Source organism: Triticum urartu, chromosome 6A (genome assembly GCF_056163025.1).
Source record: "Triticum urartu cultivar PI428250 chromosome 6A, HENAU_Tu73, whole genome shotgun sequence".
NCBI classification, from domain to species: Eukaryota; Viridiplantae; Streptophyta; class Magnoliopsida; order Poales; family Poaceae; genus Triticum; species Triticum urartu.
In genome coordinates this window covers 562,879,994-562,907,356 of record NC_141878.1, presented here as the reverse complement: position 1 = coordinate 562,907,356, position 27,363 = coordinate 562,879,994, and the positions used below count along the sequence as shown (strand labels likewise).

The 27,363-nt window shown below is 44.6% G+C and overlaps 1 pseudogene; it reads left to right on the top strand.

Annotated features, from left to right (window-relative positions):
* Positions 1-242: 242 nt before the first annotated feature.
* LOC147966346 (uncharacterized) lies at positions 243-27,363 on the top strand (annotated as a pseudogene).

Sequence of the window (27,363 nt, the reverse complement as noted above, 5' to 3'; positions counted from 1 at the left end):
GTATCACTGATGTATAGAAATATCCCAACCTACCTGATTTTGTATGATATGGTTGTGATCTCCCTTGGCCTCCAAGGCATGTAACTCTCATGTATTCCTATATATATATGTAACACGAGGGCCACCCCATGTGTGGCGCATTGCCTAAAACCTTCTCGTTCACTTGGAATCAGATAGATCGATCCTCTCCTCCTACAACCCTACCACGTCGGTAGCCCCCTCCCGATCGCCGTCCCCTCGTGATGGCTGGCACCGCCGCTTCCACCAACTCAGCCCTCACCTCTTCCTCCCTGCCCGCCTCCCACTCCACCACCGCCGGCCCCCTCGTCAACTCCACCATGCCCGCCTCCGCCTCGCCGGCTGTGCAAGTCGCCAGCGTGCGCACCCACGTGCCCTTCACGCTGGATCTCCACACCTCCAACTTCGCCAAGTGGTGGATGCTCATCCGCGTCCTCTTCGGCAAGTATGACTTGCTTTCCCACGTCACCACCGTCACGGCCGAGGCGGACCACACGCCGGACTGGACCCGCGAGGACTACGTCGTCGGTCCTGGCTGTACGGTTTCATCTCCGACGAGATTCTCGATCTGATCATGGCGAAAGATCAAACGGCGCATGAGGCTTGGACTCTCATCTCCAATCTCTTTCTGGATAATCAGATGACTCGCGCGGTCTACCTCGAGGCCGAGTTCCGTGGTCTCGTGCAAGGCGACTTCTCGGTCACCACATACTGCCATCGCTTGAAGGCCCTCTCCGACGCCCTCGCCGACGCCGGCACTCCGGTCACGGACCAAACCCTCGTCCTCAACTGCATTCGCGGACTCAACCCGCGGTTCGCCGACATCACCACAATCGTGACCATGCAGAACCCGCTCTCGACCTTCGGGCAGACACGCTCTCTGTTGGTTCTCCGCGAGACTCAGCTCGCCAACACCTCCGCCGTGGCCAACCAGACTGCTCTGTACGGCGGCCACTCTTCCCAGGGCTCCGGCCTTGGCGGCGCCAACTCCAACCGCAGCGACAACCGCGGTGATGGCAACCGTGGCGGCGGCAACTCCGGTGGCGGCGGCAACCGCAACGGCGGAAATTGGCGCAAGAAGCGGCAAGGCAGCGGGTCCGGCGGCAGCAACTCCGGCGGCTCCCGTGCCGGTGCAGGCGGCCAGCCCGCGGATCTGCTTCAACCCATACACGGGCCAGCCGCTGCAACCCCAGGGCGCTCCCGCGCCACGCCCGACTGGTGGAGCCGGCCTGCTAGGCCCGCGTCCCCCGGTGCTGCCACCCGCCCAAGCATTCACCTCCCTGGTGCTACCTCTTGAGCTTGTGTTGGTTTTCCCCGAAGAGGACATGATGATGCAGCAGAGTAGCGTGAGTATTTCCCTCAGTTTTTGAGAACCAAGGTATCAATCCAGTAGGAGGCCACGCGCAAGTCCCTCGTACCTACACAACACAAAGAGCTCAACGCAACCAACACGATTAGGGGTTGTCAATCCCTTCACGGTCACTTACGGAAGTGAGATCCGATAGATAATATTTTTGGTATTTTTGATATAAAGATGCAAAGTGAAAAGTAAAAGGCCAAGTAAAAACAAAGCAGGATTAAAGTGATGGATATTGATATGATGAGAATAGACCCGGGGGCCATAGGTTTCACTAGTGGCTTCTCTCAAGAGCATAAGTTTTCTACGGTGGGTGAACAAATTACTGTTGAGCAATTGACAGAATTGAGCATAGTTATGAGAATATCTAGGCATGATCATGTATATAGGCATCATATCCGTGACAAGTAGATCGAAACGATTCTGCATCTACTACTATTACTCCACTCATCGACCGCTGTCCAGCATGCATCTAGAGTATTAAGTTAAAAACAGAGTAACGCTTTAAGCAAGATGACATGATGTAGAGAGATAAATTCATGCAATATGAAATAAACCCCATCTTGTTATCCTCGATGGCAACGATACAATACGTGTCTTGCTGCCCCTTCTGTCACTGGGAAAGAACACCGCAAGATCGAACCCAAAGCTAAGCACTTCTCCCATGGCAAGAACTACCAATCTAGTTGGCCAAACCAAACAGATAATTCAAAGAGACTTGCAAAGATAACCAATCATACATAAAAGAATTCAGAGAAGATTCAAATATTGTTCATAGATAGACTTGATCATAAACCCACAATTCACCGGTCTCAACAAACACACCGCAAAAGAAGAAGATTACATCGAATAGATCTCCACAAGAGAGGGGAGAACATTGTATTGAGATCCAAAAAGAGAGAAGAAGCTATCTAGCTAATAACTATGGACCCGAAGGTCTGAGGTAAACTACTCACACTTCATCGGAGGGGCTATGATGATGTAGAAGCCCTCCGTGATGACGGCCCTCTCTGGCGGAGCTCCGGAACAGGCCCCAAGATGGGATCTCGTGGATACAGAAAGTTGCGGCGGTGGAATTAGGTTTTTGGCTCCTGTTCTGATCGTTTGGGGGTATGTGGGTATATATAGGAGGAAGGAGTACGTCGGTGGAGCACCGAGGGGGCCACGAGGCAGGGGGGCGCGCCCTGTAGGGGAGCGCGCCCCCTACCCTCGTGACCGCCTCTGGTACTTCTTGGAGTAGGGTCCAAGTCTCCTGGGTCTTATCCGAGAAGAAAATCACGTTCCAAAAAGGATTTTTTTGTTTGGACTCCGTTTGATATTCTGTTTCTTCGAAACACTGAAATAGGCAAAAAAACAGCAATTCTGGGCTGGGCCTCCAGTTAATAGGTTAGTCCCAAAAATAATATAAAAGTGGAAAATAAAGCCCATATAGTCCAAAACAGTAGATAATATAGCATGGAGCAATCAAAAATTATAGATACGTTGGAGACGTATCAGGCATCCCCAAGCTTAATTCCTGCTCGTCCTCGAGTAGGTAAATGATAAAAAGAGAATTTTTGATGCGGAGTGCTACTTGGCATAATTTCAATGCAAAATTTCTTAATTGTGGTATGAATATTCAGATTAGAAAGATTCAAGACAAAAGTTCATATTGACATAAAGAATAATAACACTTCAAGCAAACTAACAAAGCAATTATGTTTTCTCAAAGTAACATGGCCAAAGAAAGTTCATCCCTACAAAATCATATAGTTTAGTCGTGCTCCATTTTCGTCACACAAGAATGCTCTCATCTTGCACAACCCCGATGACAAGCCAAGCAATTGTTTCATACCTTAATAATTTCAAACTCATAAACTTTCACGCAATACATGACCGTGAGCCATGGATATAGCACTATGGGTGGAATAGAATATAATGATGGGGGTTGTGTGAAGAAGACAAAAAAGGAGAAAGTCTCACATCAACGATGCTAATCAATGGGCTAGGGAGATGCCCATCGATTGATGTTAATGCGAGGAGTAGGGATTGCCATGCAACAGATGCACTAGAGCTATAAATGTATGAAAGCTCAACAAAAGAAACTAAGTGGGTGTGCATCCAACTTGCTTGCTCATGAAGACCTAGGGCACTTGAGGAGGCCCATTGTTGGAATATACAAGCCAAGTTCTATAATGAAAAATTCCCACTAGTATATGAAAGTGATAACTCAAGAGACTCTCTATATGAAGAACATGGTGCTACTTTGAAGCACAATATATGAGACTCGCTATATCATGGTGCTACTTTGAAGCACAAGTGTGGAAAAAATGATAGTAACATTGCCCCTTTTTGTTTTGTTTTTTTTGGGCCTTCTTTTTTTCTTTGGCCTTTTTTTTGGGGGGCAATGCTCTATTGAATGATGATCATCACACTTCTACTTATTTACAACTCAATGATTACAACTCGATACTAGAACAAAGTATGACTCTATATGAATGCCTCCGGCGGCGTACCGGGATATGCAATGAATCAAGAGTGACAAGTATGAAAAATTATGAACGGTGGCTTTGTCACAAATACTATGTCAACTACATGATCATGCTAAGAAATATGACAATGATGAATGTGTCATGATAAACTGGATGGCGGAAAGTTGCATGGCAATAATATCTCGGAATGGCTATGGAAATGCCATAATAGGTAGGTATGGTGGCTGTTTTGAGGAAGATATAAGGAGGTTTATGTGTGAAAGAGCGTATCATATCACGGGGTTTGGATGCACCAGCGAAGTTTGCACCAACTCTCAATGTGAGAAAGGGCAATGCACGGTACCGTAGAGGCTAGCAATGATGGAAGGGTGAGAGTGTGTATAATTCATGGACTCAACATTAGTCATAAAGAACTCATATACTTATTGCAAAAATCTACAAGCCATCAAAAACCAAAGTATTACGCGCATGCTCCTAGGGGGATAGATTGGTAGGAAAAGACCATCGCTCATCCCCGACCGCCACTCATAAGGAGGACAATCAAATAACACCTCATGTTTCAAATTTGTTGCATAATGTTAACCATACGTGCATGCTACGGGACTTGCAAACTTTAACTCAAGCACTTCTCAAATTCATAATTACTCTACTAGCATGACTTTGATATTAATACCTCCATATCTCAAAACAATTATCAATCATCCAACTTTTCTTAGTATTCAATGCACTCAAAAGAAAGTTTCACAAATCTTGAATACCAAGCAAGTTATTATCAAGCAAATTACCATGCTATTACGACTCTCAAAATAATTTAAGTGAAGCATTAGAGATCATAGTTTTTTTAAACAAAACACCACCGTGCTCTAAAAGATCTAAGTGAAGCACATAGAGCAAAATTTCAACGCTCAAAAGATATAAGTGAAGCACATAGAGCAAAACTACATAGCTCAAAAGATATAAGTGAAGCACATACAGTGTTCTATCAAATTTTAATTCATAGATGACTCTCTCAAAAGGTGTGTACAGCAAGGATGATTGTGGCACACTAACAAACAAAGACACAAATAATACAAGACGCTCCAAGCAAAACACATATCATGTTGGTGAATAAAAATATAGCTCCAAGTAAATTACCGACGGAAGTGGACAAAAGAGGGGATGCCTTTCGGGGCATCCCCAAGCTTTGACTTTTTGGTGTCCTTGGATTATCTTGGGGGTGCCATGGGCATCCCCAAGTTTAGGCTCTTGCCACTCCTTGTTCCATAATCCATCAAAAGAACTCACCCAAAACTTGAAAACTTCACAACACAAAACTCAATAGAAATCTCGTGAGCTCCGTTAGAGAAAGAAAACATAAAACCACTTCAAGGTACTGTAATGAACTCATTATTTATTTATTTTGGTGTTAAACCTACTATATTCCAACTTCTCTATGGATTATAAACTATTTTACTAACCATAGATTCATCAAAATAAGCAAACAACACACGAAAAACAGAATATGTCAAAGACAGAACAGACTGTAGTAATCTATAACTAACGCAAACTTCTGGAACTCCAAAAAATCTACCAAAATTAGATGACCTAGATAATTTGTTTATTGATCAGCAGCAATTTGAATCAGTATTTTATCACGTTCTGATGATTTTTAGTAATTCGGGCACTGAACACAAAGTTTCTGGAAATTACAGCAAGATCAAATAACTATCATCCAAGAAGATCCAATAGGTCTAGCTTGGCACAAATACTAATTAAAACACAAAACTACATCCAAACAGAGGGTAGATGGGTTATTTATTCCCTAACAGAAGAAAAACACAAAAAAAATTGGGTTGCCTCCCAATAAGCGCTATCGTTTAACGCCCCTAGCTAGGCATAAAAGCGAGGATAGATCTAGGTATTGCCATCTTTGGAAGGCAATCCATAAGTGGCTCTCATGATGGTTTCATATGGCAATTTTATTTTCTTTCTTGGAAAGTGTTCCATGCCCCTTTTTAATGGAAATTGGAATCTAATATTCCCTTCCTTCATATCAATAATCGCACCAACCGTTCTAAGAAAAGGTCAACCAAAAATAATAGGGTAAGAAGGATTGCAATCTATATCAAGAACAATGAAATCTACAGGCACATAATGTTGGAAATATGCCCTAGAGGCAATAATAAAATGGTTATTATTATATTTCTTTGTTCATGATAATTGTCTATTGTTCATGCTATAATTGTGTTATCCGGAAATCGTAATACATGTGTGAATACATAGACCACAACACGTCCCTAGTGAGCCTCTAGTTGACTAGCTCGTTGATCAAAGGATAGTCATGGTTTCCTGACTATGGACATTAGATGTCATTGATAACGGGATCACATCATTAGGAGAATGATGTGATGGACAAGACCCAATCCTAAGCTTAGCTCAAAGATCGTGTAGTTCGTTTGCTGTAGCTTTTTTGAATGTCAAGTATCATTTCCTTAGACCATGAGATTGTGCAACTCCCGGATACCGTAGGAGTGCCTTGGGTGTGCCAAACGTCACAACATAACTGGGTGACAATAAAGGTATATTACAGGTATCTCCGAAAGTGTCTGTTGGGTTGGCACGAATCGAGACCGGGATTTGTCACTCCGTATGACGGAGAGGTATCTCTGGGCCCACTCGGTAATGCATCATCATAATGAGCTCAATGTGACCAAGGGGTTGGTCACGGGATCATGCATTACGGTACGAGTAAAGTGACTTGGCGGTAACGAGATTGAACAAGGTATTGGGATACCGACGATCGAGTCTCGGGCAAGTAACGTACCGATTGACAAAGGGAATTGAATACAAGATTGATTAAGTCCTCGACATCGTGGTTCATCCGATGAGATCATCGAGGAGCATGTGGGAGCCAACATGGGTATCCAGATCCCGCTGTTGGTTATTTACCGGAGAGGCATCTCGGTCATGTCTGCGTGTCTCCCGAACCCGTAGGGTCTACACACTTAAGGTTCGGTGACTCTAGGGTTGTAGAGATATTAGTATGCAGTAACCCGAAAGTTGTTCGGAGTCCCGGATGAGATCCCGGACGTCACGACGAGTTCTGGAATGGTCCGGAGGTAAAGATTTATATATAGGAAGTCCAGTTTCGGCCAGCGGGAAGGTTTCGGGGGTTACCGGTATTGTACCGGGACCACCGGAAGGGTCCCGGGGGTCCACCGGATGGGGCCACCTATCCCGGAGGGCCCCATGGGCTGAAGTGGCGTGGGAACCAGCCCCTGATGGGCTGGTGCGCCCCACCCAAGGGCCCAAGGCGCCTAGGGTTGGAAACCCTAGGGGGCCGTTGCCTCCCGAGGGGGCATGCGCCCCCCTGGTTGGAAACCCTAAGGGGGCCGTTGCCCGAGGGGCCGCCGCCCCCCCTTTTAGATGGGATCTACAAGGGGGCATGCGCCCCCTAGCCCCTATATATAGTGGAAGGGAGGGAGGGCAGCCGCACCTTGCTCTTGGCGCCTCCCTCTCCCTCCGTAACACCTCTCCTCCCTGCTTGTGCTCGGCGAAGCCCTGCCGGGATCCTGCTGCATCCACCACCACGCCGTCGTGCTGCTGGATCTTCATCAACCTCTCCTTCCCCCTTGCTGGATCAATAAGGAGGAGACGTCTTCCCAACCGTACGTGTGTTGAACGCGGAGGTGCTATCCGTTCGGCACTTGGTCATCGGTGATTTGGATCACGGCGAGTACGACTCCATCATCCCCATTCACTTGAACGCTTCCGCTCGTGATCTACAAGGGTATGTAGATGCACTCCTCTCTCCCTCGTTGCTAGATGACTCCATAGATTGATCTTGGTGATGCGTAGAAAATTTTAAAATTCTGCTACGTTACCCAACAGTGGCATCATGAGCTAGGTCTATGCGTAGTTACTATGCACGAGTAGAACACAAAGTAGTTGTGGGCGTCGATATTGTCAATTTGCTTGGCGTTACTAGTCTTATCTGGATTCGGCGGCATCGTGGGATGAAGCGGCCCGGACCAACCTTACACGTACGCTTATGTGAGACCGGTTCCACCGACTGACATGCACTAGTTGCATAAGGTGGCTGGCGGGTGTCTGTCTCTCCCACTTTAGTCGGATCGGATTCGATGAACAGGGTCCTTATGAAGGGTAAATAGAAATTGGCAATTCACGTTGTGGTTTTTGATGGGGAACGTAGTAATTTCAAAAAAATTCCTACGCACACGCAAGATCATGGTGATGCATAGCAACGAGGAGAGAGCATGATCTACGTACCCTTATAGACCGATAGCAGAAGCGTTAGCACAACGCGGTTGATGTAGTCATACGTCTTCACGGCCCGACCGATCAAGCACCGAAACTACGGCACCTCCGAGTTCTAGCACACGTTCAGCTCGATGACGATCCGCGGACTCCGATCCAGCAAAGTGTCGGGGAAGAGTTCCGTCAGCACGACGGCGTGGTGACGATCTTGATGTTCTACCGTCGCAGGGCTTCGCCTAAGCACCGCTACAATATTATCGAGGATTATGGTGGAAGGGGGCACCGCACACGGCTAAGAAAACGATCAAGTGGATCAACTTGTGTGTCTAGGGGTGCCCCCTGCCCCTGTATATAAAGGATCAAGGGGGGGGGGGTGCGGCCGGCCAGGAGGAGGGCGCGCCAGGAGGAGTCCTACTCCCACCGGGAGTAGGATTCCCCCCTTTCCTAGTTGGAATAGGATTCGGGAAGGGGGAAAGAGGAGAGAGAGAAGGAAGGGGGGGGGGCGCCGCCCCTCTCTCCTTGTCCTATTCGGACTAGGGGGGAGGGGCGCGCGGCCCACCTCTCCTCTCTTCCACTAAAGCCCACTAAGGCCCATATACCTCCCGGGGGGTTCCGGTAACCTCCCGGTACTCCGGTAAAATCCTGATTTCACTCGGAACACTTCCGATATCCAAATATAGGCTTCCAATATATCAATCTTTATGTCTCGACCATTTCGAGACTTCTCGTCATGTCCGTGATCACATCCGGGACTCCGAACAAACTTCGGTACATCAAAAAGCATAAACTCATAATATAACTGTCATCGAAACCTTAAGCGTGCGGACCCTATGGGTTCGAGAACAATGTAGACATGACCGAGACACGTCTCCGGTCAATAACCAATAGCGGAACCTGGATGCTCATATTGGCTCCCACATATTCTACGAAGATCTTTATCGGTCAGACCGCATAACAACATACTTTGTTCCCTTTGTCATCGGTATGTTACTTGCCCGAGATTCGATCGTCGGTATCTCAATACCTAGTTCAATCTCATTACCGGCAAGTCTCTTTACTCGTTCTGTAATACATCATCTCACAACTAACTCATTAGTTGCAATGCTTGCAAGGCTTACGTGATGTGCATTACCGAGAGGGCCCAGAGATACCTCTCCGACAATCGGAGTGACAAATCCTAATCTCGAAATACGCCAACCCAACATGTACCTTTGGAGACACCTGTAGAGCTCCTTTATAATCACCCAGTTACGTTGTGACGTTTGGTAGCACACAAAGTGTTCCTCCGGCAAACGGGAGTTGCATAATCTCATAGTCATAGGAACATGTATAAGTCATGAAGAAAGCAATAGCAACATACTAAACGATCGGGTGCTAAGCTAATGGAATGGGTCATGTCAATCACATCATTCTCCTAATGATGTGATCCCATTAATCAAATGACAACACATGTCTATGGTTAGGAAACATAACCATCTTCGATTAACGAGCTAGTCAAGTAGAGGCATACTAGTGACGTTTGGTTTGTCTATGTATTCACACAACTATTATGTTTCCGGATAATACAATTCTAGCATGAATAATAAACATTTATCATGATATGAGGAAATAAAATAATAACATTATTATTGCCTCTAGGGCATATTTTCTTCAGTCTCCCACTTGCACTAGAGTCAATAATCTAGATTACACAGTAATGATTCTAACACCCATGGAGCTTTGGTGCTGATCATGTTTTGCTCGTGGAAGAGGCTTAGTCAACGGGTCTGCTATATTCAGATCCATATGTATCTTGCAAATCTCTATGTCTCCCACCTGGACTAGATCTCGGATGGAATTGAAGCGTCTCTTGATGTGTTTGGTTCTCTTGTGAAATCTGGATTCCTTTGCCAAGGCAATTGCACCAGTATTGTCACAAAAGATTTTCATTGGACCCGATGCACTAGGTAGGACACCTAGATCGGATATGAACTCCTTCATCCAAACTCCTTCGTTTGCTGCTTCCGAAGCAGCTATGTACTCTGCTTCACATGTAGATCCCGCCACAACGCTTTGTTTAGAACTGCACCAACTGACAGCTCCACCGTTTAATGTAAACACGTATCCGGTTTGCGATTTAGAATCGTTCGGATCAGTATCAAAGCTTGCATCAACGTAACCATTTACGATGAGCTCTTTGTCACCTCCATATATGAGAAACATATCCTTAGTCCTTTTCAGGTATTTTAGGATGTTCTTGACCGCTGTCCAGTGATGCACTCCTGGATTACTTTGGTACCTCCCTGCTAGACTTATAGCAAGACACACATCAGGTCTGGTACACAGCATTGCATACATGATAGAGCCTATGGCTGAAGCATAGGGAACATCTTTCATTTTCTCTCTATCCTCTGCATTGGTCGGGGATTGAGTCTTACTCAATTTCACACCTTGTAATACAGGCAAGAATCCTTTCTTTGCTTGATCCATTTTGAACTTCTTCAAAACTTTGTCAAGGTATGTGCTTTGTGAAAGTCCAATTAAGCGTCTTGATCTATCTCTATAGATCTTAATGCCCAATATGTAAGCAGCTTCACCTAGGTCTTTCATTGAAAAACTCTTATTCAAGTATCCTTTTATGCTATCCAGAAATTCTATATCATTTCCGATTAGCAATATGTCATCTACATATAATATCAGAAATGCTACAGAGCTCCCACTCACTTTCTTGTAAATACAGGCTTCTCCAAAAGTCTGTATAAAACCAAATGCTTTGATCACACTATAAAAGCATTTATTCCAACTCCGAGAGGCTTGCACCAGTCCATAAATGGATGGCTGGAGCTTGCACACTTTGTTAGCTCCCTTTGGATCGACAAAACCTTCCGGCTGCATCATATACAACTCTTCTTGCAGAAATCCATTTAGGAATGCAGTTTTGACATCCATTTGCCAAATTTCATAATCATAAAATGCGGCAATTGCTAACATGATTCGGACAGACTTAAGCATCGCTACGGGTGAGAAGGTCTCATCGTAGTCAATCCCTTGAACTTGCCGAAAAACCTTTTGCGACAAGTCAAGCTTTGTAGACAGTAACATAACCGTCAGCGTCAGTCTTCTTCTTGAAGACACATTTATTCTCAATTTCTTGCCGATCATTGGGCAAGTCAACCAAAGTCCATACTTTGTTCTCATACATGGATCCCATCTCAGATTTCATGGCTTCAAGCCATTTTGCGGAATCTGGGCTCACCATCGCTTCTTCATAGCTCGTAGGTTCATCATGATCTAGTAGCATGACTTCCAAAACAGGATTACCGTACCACTCTGGCGCGGATCTTACTCTGGTTGATCTACGAGGTTCAGTAGTATCTTGTTCTGAAGTTTCATGATCCTTATCGTTAGCTTCCTCACTAATTGGTGTAGGTGTCACAGAAACAGGTTTCTGTGATGTACTACTTTCCAATAAGGGAGCAGGTACTGTTACCTCGTCAAGTTCTACTTTCCTCCCACTCACTTCTTTCGAGAGAAACTCCTTCTCTAGAAATTTTCCGAATTTAGCAACAAAAGTCTTGCCTTCGGATCTGTGATAAAAGGTGTATCCAAAAGTTTCCTTTGGATATCCTATGAAGACACATTTCTCTGATTTGGGTTCGAGCTTATCAGGTTAAAGCTTTTTCACATAAGCATCGCAGCCCCAAACTTTCAGAAACGACAACTTTGGTTTCTTGCCAAACCATAGTTCATAAGGCGTCGTCTCAACAGATTTTGATGGTGCCCTATTTAACGTGAATGCGGCCGTCTCTAGAGCATATCCCCAAAACGATAGCGGTAAATCAGTAAGAGACATCATAGATCGCACCATATCTAGTAAAGTATGATTACGACGTTCGGACACACCATTACGCTGTGGTGTTCCGGGTGGCGTGAGTTGCGAAACTATTCCACATTGTTTCAAATGTACACCAAACTCGTAACTCAAATATTCTCCTCCACGATCAGATCGTAGGAATTTTATTTTCTTGTTACGATGATTTTCAACTTCACTCTGAATTTCTTTGAACTTTTCAAACGTTTCAGACTTATGTTTCATTAAGTAGATATACCCATATCTGCTTAAGTCATCTGTGAAGGTGAGAAAATAACGATATCCACCACGAGCCTCAACATTCATCGGACCACATACATCTGTATGTATGATTTCCAATAAATCTGTTGCTCTCTCCATAGTACCGGAGAACGGTGTTCTTGTCATCTTACCCATAAGGCACGGTTCGCAAGTACCAAGTGATTCATAATCAAGTGGTTCCAAAAGCCCATCAGTATGGAGTTTCCTCATGCGCTTTATACCGATATGACCTAAACGGCAGTGCCACAAATAAGTTGCACCATCATTATCAACTCTGCATCTTTTGGCTTCAACACTATGAATATGTGTGTCACTACTATCGAGATTTAATAAGAATAGACCACTCTTTAAGGGTGCATGACCATAAAAGATATTACTCATATAAATGGAACAACCATTATTCTCTGATTTAAATGAATAACCGTCTTGCATCAAACAAGATCCAGATATAATGTTCATGCTTAACGCTGGCACCAAATAACAATTATTTAGGTCTAATACTAATCCCGAAGGTAGATGTAGAGGTAGCGTGCCGACTGCGATCACATCGACTTTGGAACCATTTCCCACGCGCATCGTCACCTCGTCCTTAGCCAATCTTCGCTTAATCCGTAGTCCCTGTTTCGAGTTGCAAATATTAGAAACAGAACCAGTATCAAATACCCAGGTGCTACTGCGAGCATTAGTAAGGTACACATCAATAACATGTATATCACATATACCTTTGTTCACCTTGCCATCCTTCTTATCCGCCAAATACTTGGGGCAGTTCCGCTTCCAGTGACCAGTCTGCTTGCAGTAGAAGCACTCAGTTTCAGGCTTAGGTCCAGGTTTGGGTTTCTTCTCTTGAGTAGCAACTTGCTTGCTGTTCTTTTTGAAGTTCCCCTTCTTCTTCCCTTTGCCCTTTTACTTGAAACTAGTGGTCTTGTTGACCATCAACACTTGATGCTCCTTCTTGATTTCTACCTCCGCAGCTTTTAGCATTACGAAGAGCTCGGGAATAGTCTTATTCGTCCCTTGCATATTATAGTTCATCATGAAGCTCTTGTAGCTTGGTGGCAGTGATTGGAGAATTCTGTCAATGACGCAATCATCTGGAAGATTAACTCCCAATTGAATCAAGTGATTATTATACACAGACATTTTGAGTATATGTTCACTGACAGAACTGTTCTCCTCCATCTTGCAGCTATAAAACTTATTGGAGACTTCATATCTCTCAATCCGGGCATTTGCTTGAAATATTAACTTCAACTCCTGGAACATCTCATACGCTCCATGACGTTCAAAACGTCGTTGAAGTCCCGATTCTAAGCCGTAAAGCATGGCACACTGAACTATCGAGTAGTCATCAGCTTTGCTCTGCCAGACGTTCATAACATCTGGTGTTGCTCCAGCAGCAGGCCTGGCACCCAGCGGTGCTTCCAGGACGTAATTCTTCTGTGCAGCAATGAGGATAATCCTCAAGTTACGGACCCAGTCCGTGTAATTGCTACCATCATCTTTCAACTTTGCTTTCTCAAGGAACGCATTAAAATTCAACGGAACAACAGCACGGGCCATCTATCTACAATCAAACATAAACAAGCAAGATACTATCAGGCACTAAGTTCATGATAAATTTAGGTTCAATTAATCATATTACTTAAGAACTCCCACTTAGATAGACATCCCTCTAATCCTCTAAGTGATTACGTGATCCAAATCAACTAAACCATGTCCGATCATCACGTGAGATGGAGTAGTTTCATTGGTGAACATCACTATGTTGATCATATCTACTATATGATTCACGCTCGACCTTTCGGTCTCCGTGTTCCGAGGCCATATCTGTATATGCTTGGCTCGTCAAGTATAACCTGAGTACTCCGCGTGTGCAACTATTTTGCACCCGTTGTATTTGAACGTAGAGCCTAACACACCCGATCATCACGTGGTGTCTCAGCACGAAGAACTTTCGCAACGGTGCATACTCAGGGAGAACACTTCTTGATAATTAGTGAGAGATCATCTTATAATGCTACCGTCAATCAAAGCAAGATAAGATGCATAAAAGATAAACATCACATGCACATCGTAGCATCGTTGTCGTCTCGCCAATCTTATGCTTCCACGACTATCGCTACCGCTTAGTGATAAAGTAAAGCATTACAGCGCGATTGCATTGCATACAATAAAGCGACAACCATATGGCTCCTGCCAGTTGCCGATAACTTGGTTACAAAACATGATCATCTCATACAGTAAAATTTAGCATCATGTCTTGACCATATCACATCACAACATGCCCTGCAAAAACAAGTTAGACGTCCTCTACTTTGTTGTTGCAAGTTTTACGTGGCTGCTACGGGCTTATGCAAGAACCAATCTTACCTACGCATCAAAACCACAACGATAGTTTGTCAAGTTGGTGCTGTTTTAACCTTCGCAAGGACCGGGCGTAGCCACACTCGGTTCAACTAAAGTTGGAGAAACTGACACCCGCTAGCCACCTTTGTGCAAAGCACGTCGGGAGAACCGGTCTCGCATAAGCATACGCGTAATGTCGGTCCGGGCCGCTTCGTCCAACAATACCGCCGAACCAAAGTATGACATGCTGGTAAGCAGTATGACTTATATCGCCCACAACTCACTTGTGTTCTACTCGTGCATATAACATCAACACATAAAACCTGGCTCTGATACCACTGATGGGGAACGTAGTAATTTCAAAAAAATTCCTACGCACACGCAAGATCATGGTGATGCATAGCAACGAGGAGAGAGCATGACAGCGGAAGCGTTAGCACAACGCGGTTGATGTAGTCGTACGTCTTCACGGCCCAGCCGATCAAGCACCGAAACTACGGCACCTCCGAGTTCTAGCACACCCCGGACTCCGATCCAGCAAAGTGTCGGGGAAGAGTTCCGTCAGCACGACGGCGTGGTGACGATCTTGATGTTCTACCGTCGCAGGGCTTTGCCTAAGCACCGCTACAATATTATCGAGGATTATGGTGGAAGGGGGCACCGCACACGGCTAAGAAAACGATCATGTGGATCAACTTGTGTGTCTAGGGGTGCCCCCTGCCCCCGTATATAAAGGATCAAGGGGGGGTGGCCGGCCAGGAGGAGGGTGCGCCAGGAGGAGTCCTACTCCCACCGGGAGTAGGATTCCCCCCCCCCCCTTTCCTAGTTGGAATAGGATTCGGGAAGGGGGAAAGAGGAGAGAGAGAAGGAAGGGGGGGGGGCGCCGCCCCCCTCTCCTTGTCCTATTCGGACTAGGGGGGCAGGGGGGCGCGGCCCACCTCTCCTCTCTTCCACTAAAGCCCACTAAGGCCCATATACCTCCCGGGGGGTTCCGGTAACCTCCCGGTACTCCGGTAAAATCCTGATTTCACTCGAAACACTTCCGATATCCAAATATAGGCTTCCAATATATCAATATTTATGTCTCGACCATTTCGAGACTTCTCGTCATGTCCGTGATCACATCCGGGACTCCGAACAAACTTCGGTACATCAAAAAGCATAAACTCATAATATAACTGTCATCGAAACCTTAAGCGTGCGGACCCTACGGGTTCGAGAACAATGTAGACATGACCGAGACACGTCTCCGGTCAATAACCAATAGCGGAACCTGGATGCTCATATTGGCTCCCACATATTCTACGAAGATCTTTATCGGTCAGACTGCATAACAACATACTTTGTTCCCTTTGTCATCGGTATGTTACTTGCCCGAGATTCGATCGTCGGTATCTCAATACCTAGTTCAATCTCGTTACCGGCAAGTCTCTTTACTTGTTTCGTAATACATCATCTCGCAACTAACTCATTAGTTGTAATGCAAGCAAGGCTTGTGTGATGTGCATTACCGAGAGGGCCCAGAGATACCTCTCCGACAATCGGAGTGACAAATCCTAATCTCGAAATACGCCAACCCAACATGTACCTTTGGAGACACCTGTAGACCACCTTTATAATCACCCAGTTACGTTGTGACGTTTGGTAGCACACAAAGTGTTCCTCCGGCAAACGGGAGTTGCATAATCTCATAGTCATAGGAACATGTATAAGTCATGAAGAAAGCAATAGCAACATACTAAACGATCGGGTGCTAAACTAATGGAATGGGTCATGTCAACCACATCATTCTCCTAATGATGTGATCCCATTAATCAAATGACAACACATGTCTATGGTTAGGAAACATAACCATCTTCGATTAACGAGCTAGTCAAGTAGAGGCATACTAGTGACGTTTGGTTTGTCTATGTATTCACACAACTATTATGTTTCCGGATAATACAATTCTAGCATGAATAATAAACATTTATCATGATATGAGGAAATAAAATAATAACATTATTACTGCCTCTAGGGCATATTTCCTTCAGTCTCCCACTTGCACTAGAGTCAATAATCTAGATTACACAATAATGATTCTAACACCCATGGAGCTTTGGTGCTGATCATGTTTTGCTCGTGGAAGAGGCTTAGTCAACGGGTCTGCTATATTCAGATCCGTATGTATCTTGCAAATCTCTATGTCTCCCACCTGGACTAGATCCCGGATGGAATTGAAGCATCTCTTGATGTGTTTGGTTCTCTTTTGAAATCTGGATTCCTTTGCCAAGGCAATTGCACCAGTATTGTCACAAAAGATTTTCATTGGACCCGATGCACTAGGTATGACACCTAGATCGGATATGAACTCCTTCATCCAGACTCCTTCGTTTGCTGCTTCCGAAGCAGCTATGTACTCCGCTTCACATGTAGATCCCGCCACAACTCTTTGTTTAGAACTGCACCAACTGACAGCTCCACCGTTTAATGTACAGCTCCATATATGAGAAACATATCCTTAGTCTTTTTCAGGTATTTCAGGATGTTCTTGACCGCTGTCCAGTGATCCACTCCTGGATTACTTTGGTACCTCCCTGCTAGACTTATAGCAAGACACACATCAGGTTCGAAGCACCACGTGATGATCGGGTGTGATAGATTCTAACATTCGAATACAACAGGTGTAAGACAGATTTACACACGCAATACACTTAGGTTGACTTGACGAGCCTAGCATGTACAGACATGGCCTCAGAACACAGAAGACCGAAAGGTCGAGCATGAGTCATATAGAAGATACGATCAACATGAAGATGTTCACCGATGTTGACTAGTCCGTCTCACGTGATGATCGGACACGGCCTAGTTAACTCGGATCATGTTATACTTAGATGACTGGAGGGATGTCTATCTGAGTGGGAGTTCATTTAATAATTTGATTAGATAAACTTAATTATCATGAACTTAGTCTAAAATCTTTACAATATGTCTTGTAGATCAAATGGCCCATGTTGTCCTCAACTTCAACGCGTTCCTAGAGAAAACCAAGCTGAAAGACGATGGCAACAACTATACGGACTGGGTCCGGAACCTGAGGATCATCCTCATAGCTGCCAAGAAAGATTATGTCCTAGAAGCACCGCTAGGTGACGCACCCGTCCCACAGAACCAAGACGTTATGAACGCTTGGCAGACACGTCCTGATGATTACTCCCTCGTTCAGTGCGGCATGCTTTACAGCTTAGAACTGGGGCTCCAAAAGCGTTTTGAGAGACACTGAGCATATGAAATGTTCGAAGAGCTGAAAATGGTTTTTCAAGCTCATGCCCGGGTCGAGAGATATGAAGTCTCCGACAAGTTCTTCAGCTGTAAGATGGAGGAAAATAGTTCTGTCAGCGAGCACATACTCAAAATGTCTGGGTTGCATAACCGCTTGACTCATCTGGGAGTTAATCTCCCGGATGACGCGGTCATTGACAGAATCCTTCAGTCGCTTCCACCGAGCTACAAGAGCTTTGTGATGAACTTCAATATGCAGGGGATGGAAAGGACCATTCCTGAAGTATTTGCAATGCTGAAATCAGTAGAGGTAGAAGTCAAAAAGGAACATCAAGTGTTGATGGTGAATAAAACCACTAAGTTCAAGAAAGGCAAGGGTAAGAAGAACTTCAAGAAGGACGACAAGGGAGTTGCCGTGCCCGGTAAGCAAGCTGCCGGGAAGAAGCCAAAGAATGGACCCAAGCCCGAGACTGAGTGTTTTTATTGCAAGGGAAGTGGTCACTGGAAGCGAAACTGCCCAAAATACTTAGCGGACAAGAAGGCCGGCATCACGAAAGGTATATGTGATATACATGTAATTGATGTGTACCTTACCAGTACTCGTAATAGCTCCTGGGTATTTGATACCGGTGCGGTTGCTCACATTTGTAACTCAAAGCAGGAGCTGCGGAATAAGCGGAGACTGGCGAAGGACGAGGTGACGATGCGCGTCAGGAATGGTTCCAAGGTCGATGTGATCGCCATCGGCACGCTACCTCTACATTTACCTACAGGATTAGTTTTAAACCTCAATAATTGTTATTTAGTGCCAGCTTTGAGCATGAACATTGTATCAGGATCTCGTTTAATTCGAGATGGCTACTCATTTAAATCCGAGAATAATGGTTGTTCTATTTATATGAGAGATATGTTTTATGGTCATGCTCCGATGGTGAATGGTTTATTCTTGATGAATCTCGAGCGTAATGCTACACATATTCATAGTGTGAATACCAAAAGATGTAAGGTTGATAATGATAGTCCCACATACTTATGGCACTGCCGCCTTGGTCACATAGGTGTCAAACGCATGAAGAAGGTCCATGCAGATGGACTTTTAGAGTCTCTTGATTACGAATCATTTGACATGTGCGAACCATGCCTCATGGGTAAAATGACCAAGACTCCGTTCTCAGGAACAATGGAGCGAGCAACCAACTTATTGGAAATCATACATAAAACTGATGTGTGTGGTCCAATGAGTGTTGAGGCACGTGGTGGCTATCATTATGTTCTCACCCTCACTGATGACTTGAGTAGATATGGGTATGTCTACTTAATGAAACACAAGTCTGAGACCTTTGAAAAGTTCAAGGAATTTCAGAGTGAGGTTGAGAATCAACGTGACAGGAAAATCAAGTTCTTGCGATCAGATCGTGGGGGAGAATACTTGAGTCACGAATTTGGCACACACTTAAGAAAATGTGGAATAGTTTCACAACTCACGCCGCCTGGAACACCTCAGCGTAATGGTGTGTCCGAACGTCGTAATCGCACTCTATTAGATATGGTGCGATCTATGATGTCTCTTACCGATTTACCGCTATCATTTTGGGGCTATGCTTTGGAGACTACCGCATTCACTTTAAATAGGGCTCCGTCGAAATCCGTTGAGACGACACCGTATGAATTATGGTTTGGGAAGAAACCTAAGCTGTCGTTTCTAAAAGTTTGGGGATGCGATGCTTATGTCAAGAAACTTCAACCTGAAAAGCTCGAACCCAAGTCGGAAAAATGCGTCTTCATAGGATACCCTAAAGAAACCATTGGGTATACCTTCTACCTCAGATCCGAAGGCAAGATCTTTGTTGCCAAGAATGGGTCCTTTCTAGAGAAAGAGTTTCTCTCGAAAGAAATAAGTGGGAGGAAGGTAGAACTTGATAAAGTATTACCTCTTGAACCGGTAAGTGGCGCAGCTCAAGAAAATGTTCCTGAGGTGCCTGCACCGACTAGAGAGGAAGTTGATGATGATCATGAAACTTCAGATCAAGTTGCTACTGAACTTCGTAGGTCCACAAGGACACGTTCCGCACCAGAGTGGTACGGCAACCCTTTCTTGGAAATCATGTTGTTAGACAACGGTGAACCTTCAAACTATGAAGAAGCGATGGCGGGCCCGGATTCCGACAAATGGCTGGAAGCCATGAAATCCGAGATAGGATCCATGTATGAAAACGAAGTATGGACTTTGACTAACTTGCCCGTTGATCGGCGAGCCATAGAAAATAAATGGATCTTTAAGAAGAAGACAGACGCGGATGGTAATGTGACCATCTATAAAGCTCGTCTTGTCGCTAAGGGTTATCGACAAGTTCAAGGGGTTTACTACGATGAGACTTTCTCACCCGTAGCGAAGATGAAGTCCGTCCGAATCATGTTAGCAATTGCCGCATTCTATGATTATGAGATATGGCAAATGGACGTCAAAACGCCATTCCTTAATGGTTTCCTTAAGGAAGAATTGTATATGATGCAGCCGGAAGGTTTTGTCGATCCTAAGAATGCTGACAAGGTGTGCAAGCTCCAACGATCGATTTATGGGCTGGTGCAAGCATCTCAGAGTTGGAACATTCGCTTTGATGAGATGATCAAAGCGTTTGGGTTTATGCAGACTTATGGAGAAGCCTGCATTTATAAGAAAGTGAGTGGGAGCTCTGTAGCATTTCTCATATTGTATGTGGATGACATACTGTTGATGGGAAATGATATAGAATTCTTGGAAAGCATAAAGGCCTACTTGAACAAGTGTTTTTCAATGAAGGACCTTGGAGAAGCTGCTTATATATTAGGCATCAAGATCTATAGAGATAGATCGAGACGCCTCATTGGTCTTTCACAGAGTACGTACCTTGACAAGATATTGAAGAAGTTCAAAATGGATCAGTCAAAGAAGGGGTTCTTGCCTGTATTGCAAGGTGCGAGATTGAGCACGGCTCAATGCCCGACCACGGCAGAAGATAGAGAAAAGATGAGTGTCGTCCCCTATGCCTCGGCCATAGGGTCTATCATGTATGCTATGTTGTGTACCAGACCTGATGTAAACCTTGCCATAAGTTTGGTAGGAAGGTACCAAAGTAATCCCAGCATGGAACACTGGACAGCGGTCAAGAATTTCCTGAAGTACCTGAAAAGGACTAAGGAAATGTTTCTCATTTATGGAGGTGACGAAGAGCTCGTCGTAAAGGGTTACATCGATGCTAGCTTCGACACAGATCTGGATGACTCTAAGTCACAAATCGGATACGTGTATATTTTGAATAGTGGGGCAGTAAGCTGGTGCAGTTGCAAGCAAAGCGTTGTGGCGGGATATACATGTGAAGCGGAGTACATGGCAGCCTCGGAGGCAGCATAAGAAGCAGTCTGGGTGAAGGAGTTCATTACCGACCTAGGAGTCATACCCAATGCGTCAGGCCCGATGACTCTCTTCTGTGAGAACACTGGAGCTATTGCCCTTGCCAAGGAGCCCAGGTTTCACAGGAAGACCAGGCATATCAAGCGTCGCTTCAACTCCATTCGTGAAAGTGTTCAAAATGGAGACATAGAGATTTGTAAAGTACATACGGACCTGAATGTAGCAGATCCGTTGTCTAAACCTCTCCCTAGAGCAAAACATGATCAACACCAGAACTGCATGGGTGTTCGATTCATCACAATGTAACTAGAATATTGACTCTAGTGCAAGTGGTACACTGTTGGAAATATGCCCTAGAGGCAATAATAAAATGGTTATTATTATATTTCTTTGTTCATGATAATTGTCTATTGTTCATGCTATAATTGTGTTATCCGGAAATCGTAATACATGTGTGAATACATAGACCACAACACGTCCCTAGTGAGCCTCTAGTTGACTAGCTCGTTGATCAAAGGATAGTCATGGTTTCCTGACTATGGACATTAGATGTCATTGATAACGGGATCACATCATTAGGAGAATGATGTGATGGACAAGACCCAATCCTAAGCTTAGCTCAAAGATCGTGTAGTTCGTTTGCTATAGCTTTTCTGAATGTCAAGTATCATTTCCTTAGACCATGAGATTGTTCAACTCCCGGATACCGTAGGAGTGCCTTGGGTGTGCCAAACGTCACAACGTAACTGGGTGACAATAAAGCTATATTACAGGTATCTCCGAAAGTGTCTGTTGGGTTGGCACGAATTGAGACTGGGATTTGTCACTCCGTATGACAGAGAGGTATCTCTGGGCCCACTCGGTAATGCATCATCATAATGAGCTCAATGTGACCAAGGGGTTGGTCACGGGATCATGCATTACGGTACGAGTAAAGTGACTTGCCGGTAACGAGATTGAACAAGGTATTGGGATACCGACGGTCGAGTCTCGGGCAAGTAACGTACCGATTGACAAAGGGAATTGAATACGGGATTGATTAAGTCCTCGACATCGTGGTTCATCCGATGAGATCATCGAGGAGCATGTGGGAGCCAACATGGGTATCCAGATCCCGCTGTTGGTTATTGACCGGAGAGGCGTCTCGGTCATGTCTGCGTGTCTCCCGAACATGTAGGGTCTACACACTTAAGGTTCGGTGACGCTAGGGTTGTAGAGATATTAGTATGCAGTAACCCAAAAGTTGTTCGGAGTCCCGGATGAGATCCCGGACATCACGAGGAGTTCCGGAATGGTCCGGAGGTAAAGATTTATATATAGGAAGTCCAGTTTCGGCCAGCGGGAAGGTTTCGGGGGTTACCGGTATTGTACCGGGACCACCGGAAGGGTCCCGGGGGTCCACCGGATGGGGCCACCTATCCCGGAGGGCCCCATGGGCTAAAGTGGCGTGGGAACCAGCCCCTGATGGGCTGGTGCGCCCCACCCAAGGGCCCAAGGCGCCTAGGGTTGGAAACCCTAGGGGGCCGTTGCCTCCCGAGGGGGCATGCGCCCCCCTGGTTGGAACTGCCCCCCTTTTAGATGGGATCTCCAAGGGGGCATGCGCCCCCCTAGCCCCTATATATAGTGCAAGGGAGGGAGGGCATCCGCACCTTGCTCTTGGCGCCTCCCTCTCCCTCTATAACACCTCTCCTCCCCGCTTGTGCTTGGCGAAGCCCTGCCGGGATCCTGCTGCATCCACCACCACGCCGTCGTGCTGCTGGATCTTCATCAACCTCTCCTTCCCCCTTGCTGGATCAAGAAGGAGGAGACGTCTTCCCAACCGTACGTGTGTTGAACGCGGAGGTGCTGTCCGTTCGGCACTTGGTCATCGGTGATTTGGATCACGGCGAGTACGACTCCATCATCCCCATTCACTTGAACGCTTCCGCTCGTGATCTACAAGGGTATGTGGATGCACTCCTCTCTCCCTCATTGCTAGATGACTCCATAGATTGATCTTGGTGATGCATAGAAAATTTTAAAATTCTGCTACGTTACCCAACACATAATTCCTATTTGCAACAATAAGAACATCGTTAATCCTTCCCATAGGTTTCTTAATAGTAGAATCCGCGAGATGTAAGTTTAAAGAGCAATCATCAAGATCGCGGAAATCTAGCAAATCACACAAAGTTTTGGGGATAGTGGAGACACTAGCACCCAAATCACACAAAGCATAAAACTCATGATCTTTAATTTTAATTTTGATAGTTGGTTCCCACTCATCATAGAGTTTTCTAGGATAGAGACTTTCAACTCAATTTTTTTGTCATAAGATTGCATCAAGGCATCAACAATATGTTCGATGAAGGCTTTCTTTTGACTATAAGCATGCGGAGAGTTTAGCACGGATTGCAACAAGGAAATACAATCAATCAAAGAGCAACTTTCATAATTAAATTCCTTGAAATTCAATATAGTGGGTTTAGCAACATCTAAATTTTTATTTCTTTCAATCCCACTTTCATGAATTCATCATAAAGATCTAAATACTCCGAATTTTTGGAACGCCTTCTTGGTAAAGGAAGATCATGTTTAGTTTCATCAAGATTCATATTGCAAAACAAAGATTTTATAGGGGACACATCAATAACTTTTAGATCTTCATCTTGATTTTCATAGGTATTGGAAGAACACGCTTTAATAAAGGCATCTTTTGAAGCACGCATCCTAGCGGATCTTTCCTTGCACTCATCAATGGAAATTCTCATAGCTTTGAGAGACTCATTGATATCATGCTTAGGAGGAATATATCTAAGCTTTAAAGAATCAATCTCAAGAGAAATTCTATCAACGTTCCTAGCCAAATCATCAACTTTAAGCACTTTCTCTTCAAGCAAAGCATTAAAATTCTTTTGTGAATTCATAAACTCTTTAACACTATTCTCAAATTTAGAGGGCATCTTATTATAATTTCCATAAGAGTTGTTGTAGGAATTTCCATAATTATTAGAAGTATTACTAGGATATGGCCTAGGATTAAAATTCCCTCTATAAGCGTTGTTACCAAAATTATTCCTACCAACAAAATTCACATCCATAGATTCATTGTTATTCTCAATCAAGGTAGTCAAAGGCATATCATTAGGATCAGAAAAAACACTCTTAGTAGCAAATAATTTCATAAGTTCATCCATCTTTCCACTCAAAACATTAATTTCTTCTATCGCATGCACTTTTTTATTAGAAGATCTTTCAGTATGCCATTGAGAATAATTAACCATAATATTATCTAGGAGTTTAGTAGCATCTCCTAAAGTGATTTCCATAAAAGTGCCTCCCGCGGCCGAATCTAAAAGATTTCTAGAAGCAAAATTCAATCCGGCATAAAAAATTTGCATAATCATCCACAAATTTAAACCATGAGTAGGGCAATTACGTATCATTAATTTCATTATCTCCCAAGCTTGTGCAACATGTTCATGATCAAGTTTCTTAAAATTCATAATATCGTTTCTAAGAGAGATGATCTTAGCGGGAGGAAAATACGTAGAGATAAAAGCATCTTTGCACTTGTTGAAAGAATCAATACTATTTTTAGGCAAAGACGAAAACCAAGCTTTAGCACGATCTCTAAGCGAAAAAGGAAATAGCTTCAATTTAACGACATCATTATCGACATCTTTTTTCTTTTGCATATCACATAAATCAATGAAACTATTCAGATGAGTAGCGGCATCTTCACTAGGAAGGCCGGCGAATTGATCTTTCATAACAAGATTCAACAAAGTAGTATTGATTTCACAAGATTCAGTATTGGCAAGAGGAGCAATTGGAGTGCTAAGAAAATCATTACTGTTGGTATTGGTGAAGTCACACAATTTGGTAGTATCTTGAGCCATCTCGACAAACAAGCAATCCAACACACGAGCAAACAAAAGAAGAGCGAGAAAAAGGCAAACGGAGAAGGAGAAGGGGAAGGGGAAAGAGAGGGCGAATAAAACGACAAGGGTGAAGTGGGGGAGAGGAAAACGAGAGGCAAATGGCAACTAATGTAATGTGGGAGATAGGGATTGTGATGGGTACTTGGTATGTTGACTTTTTGCGTAGACTCCCCGGCAACGGCGCCAGAAATTCTTCTTGCTACCTCTTGAGCTTGCGTTGGTTTTCTCCGAAGAGGAAAGGATGATGCAGCAGAGTAGCGTAAGTATTTCCCTCAGTTTTTGAGAACCAAGGTATCAATCCAGTAGGAGGCCACGTGCAAGTCCCTCGTACCTACACAACACAGAGAGCTCAACGCAACCAACGCGATTAGGGGTTGTCAATCCCTTCACGGTCACTTACGGAAGTGAGATCCGATAGATAATATTTTTGGAATTTTTGATATAAAGATGCAAAGTGAAAAGTAAAAGGCAAAGTAAAAACAAAGCAAGATTAAAGTGATGGATATTGATATGATGAGAATAGACCCGGGGGCCATAGGTTTCACTAGTGGCTTATCTCAAGAGCATAAGTTTTCTACGGTGGGTGAACAAATTACTGTTGAGCAATTGACAGAATTGAGCATAGTTATGAGAATATCTAGGCATGATCATGTATATAGGCATCACGTCCGTGACAAGTAGATCGAAACGATTCTGCATCTACTACTATTACTCCACTCATCGACCGCTATCCAGCATGCATCTAGAGTATTAAGTTAAAAACAGAGTAACGCTTTAAGCAAGATGACATGATGGAGAGAGATAAATTCATGCAATATGAAATAAACCCCATCTTGTTATCCTCGATGGCAACGATACAATACGTGTCTTGCTGCCCCTTCTGTCACTGGGAAAGAACACCGCAAGATCGAACCCAAAGCTAAGCACTTCTCCCATGGCAAGAACTACCAATCTAGTTGGCCAAACTAAACGGATAATTCGAAGAGACTTGCAAAGATAACCAATCATACATAGAAGAATTCAGAGAAGATTCAAATATTGTTCATAGATAGACTTGATCATAAACCCACAATTCATCGGTCTCAATAAACACACCTCAAAAGAAGAAGATTACATCGAATAGATCTCCACAAGAGAGGGGGAGAACATTGTATTGAGATCCAAAAAGAGAGAAGAAGCCATCTAGCTAATAACTATGGACCCGAAGGTCTGAGGTAAACTACTCACACTTCATCGGAGGGGCTATGATGATGTAGAAGCCCTCTGTGATGACGGCCCTCTCCGGCGGAGCTCCGGAACAGGCCCCAAGATGGGATCTCGTGGATACAGAAAGTTGCGGCGGTGGAATTAGGTTTTTGGCTCCTGTTCTGATCGTTTGGGGGTACGTGGGTATATATAGGAGGAAGGAGTACATCGGTGGAGCACCGAGGGGCCCACGAGGCAGGGGGCGCGCCCTGTAGGGGGGGGGGGCGCCCCCTACCCTCGTGACCGCCTCCGGTACTTCTTGGAGTAGGGTCCAAGTCTCCTGGGTCTTATCCGAGAAGAAAATCACGTTCCAAAAAGGATTTTTCTGTTTGGACTCCGTTTGATATTCTGTTTCTTCGAAACACTGAAATAGGCAAAAAAAACAGCAATTCTGGGCTGGGCCTCCGGTTAATAGGTTAGTCCCAAAAATAATATAAAAGTGGAAAATAAAGCCCAATATAGTCCAAAACAGTAGATAATATAGTATGGCGCAATCAAAAATTATAGATACGTTGGAGACGTATCACCTCTCTCCTCTCCACGGCCAGGCCTTCGGCACCAACGCCCCTCGGTCCCTGGCTACAACCCGGCACCTCAGTGGGACTGCGCTGCGCTGATGGCCGCCTTGAACAACGCTGCATCAGCCTCCAACGTCGGTGAGTGGGTCATGGACTCCAGAGCCACCTCCCACGTGGCTTCCGACCCCGGTATGCTTCGCCACCTCCTTCCTGCTTCTTCCTCCTCCATTGTCACCGTTGGCAATGGCTCCACATTACCCATTTCTCATACTGGTGATGCTTCTATTCCTACTTCCGCTCGCACACTTTTTCTTCACAATGTTCTCCTCGTACGTCATATTGTTAAAAATCTACTTTTTGTTCGTCGTTTCACTATTGATAACCTATGTTCCATCAAATTTGACCCTTCGGCTTCTCCGTGAAGGATCTTCGCACCAAGGCCGTGATTCTAAGCTGCAATAG